This window comes from Propithecus coquereli, unplaced genomic scaffold, assembly GCF_000956105.1.
Source record: "Propithecus coquereli isolate 6110/MARCELLA unplaced genomic scaffold, Pcoq_1.0 Scaffold108, whole genome shotgun sequence".
NCBI classification, from domain to species: Eukaryota; Metazoa; Chordata; class Mammalia; order Primates; family Indriidae; genus Propithecus; species Propithecus coquereli.
In genome coordinates, this window is record NW_012134747.1 from 2749965 (window position 1) to 2751329 (window position 1365).

The 1365-nt window shown below is 33.8% G+C and overlaps 1 protein-coding gene across 1 annotated transcript in view; it reads left to right on the plus strand.

The window, feature by feature from the left end:
• The window catches only part of ASB4 (ankyrin repeat and SOCS box containing 4), a 76900-nt gene that overhangs the window by 2108 nt on the left and 73427 nt on the right, over positions 1–1365 (plus strand). The window lies entirely within an intron of this gene.

The window sequence follows — 1365 nt, forward strand, 5'->3', positions numbered from 1 at the left end:
TCATTCATACTAATAGCTGTTTTCATAATTTAGTACCATGGGATGTGGCTTTCAATTAAGAAGACAGCAAATTATACCCTCTGGGAAAGGAAAAGAACAGTTTCATTTTTATGTATGCCTGGTGGATGTGTGCACAGCAAGAATAGGATTTGGGGTCATATCTTCAGGGTTTTTGCAGAAAATCCTTTGTGTGTGTGCATGTGTAAAAAGAAACACACTTACTCTCTGTTTATCGTGAATATGGGTATAAGAATCTGTCTCTCTGATCTTAAACTCAGGTTAAAGTTTCATCTTTCTTTAAAGTTTCTTCAATTTTTTTTTTCACGTTTCCAGACTAATTATCAATCCTTTTACAATTTCAGTTAGGAATGGAAGTGATAAATAGAATCCTAGTTGCTAGCCAAGAAAGTAGATCTAAGTGGTTATATCAACTTCTTAAGTCACAAAGGAATTCTCAGGGAACAGTGTAGAGCTAGCTGAGTGGTCTACACTGGCTTGTTAGTTAATTCCTGTTTGAAGAGTTAAAAGGAATAAGACCCATTTCTGTGTGGCCTTGAAGTTTATGTGGCTGGATTAAACTTTGTGTGACTTTATTAGATCAAAGCAGACCTAGATGTTGGACACTGTTGAACGGCTATACACTACTCTTTGATTTTTTTAAAACACTTTTGAAAAGCTCTGTACAGGAAAGCGTATAAATCATAATGTGTAGCTTGATGAATTATTACAAAATAAACAAACTTATGTAACCAGCATCCGGATGAGGAAAAAGAACATCACTGTTTACTTTTAAAGTATGGGAATCTTCAAGTTTCAGTTCTTTTTGGCTGGATAATTGTATAAAACCTATTAACAAATATCACACTACTTAAAAATTTCCTTGTGTAATTAATAATATAATTCTGTATTCAACATATGATTGTCCTACAGAAAATTAACAGTAGTACAATCAATTCTAAACCATTTTTATTTCTCTTAGAACATTTAGTGTTTTTCATAGGATTCAAAAAACTGCCAAATTTTATCCCTAAATATATTATAGTACCTTTAAGCCGCTATGAAAGTCAGTGCATAATTTTTGGAAAGGTAACTCAGACCTTTGCTGACAAATAAATCGACGTAGGATCTCAATATTCTGTCCCAAATCTACAATCTAATTGGTACACCAATAATCAAAAGTTGAACTCATAAGCAAATATAAAATGTGAACTTTGTAGGGAGATAGAACACAGCTATTGGGTAACAAGAAAATCTGGAAACTTATTCCGTTTCTCCCTATACCACTGGGCCCATCTCATTGAGTAGCTTCTCCCACCAGTCTGCAAACAACAGATTTAGAATCCAGTCTCCAGATTCTGTTCCAAC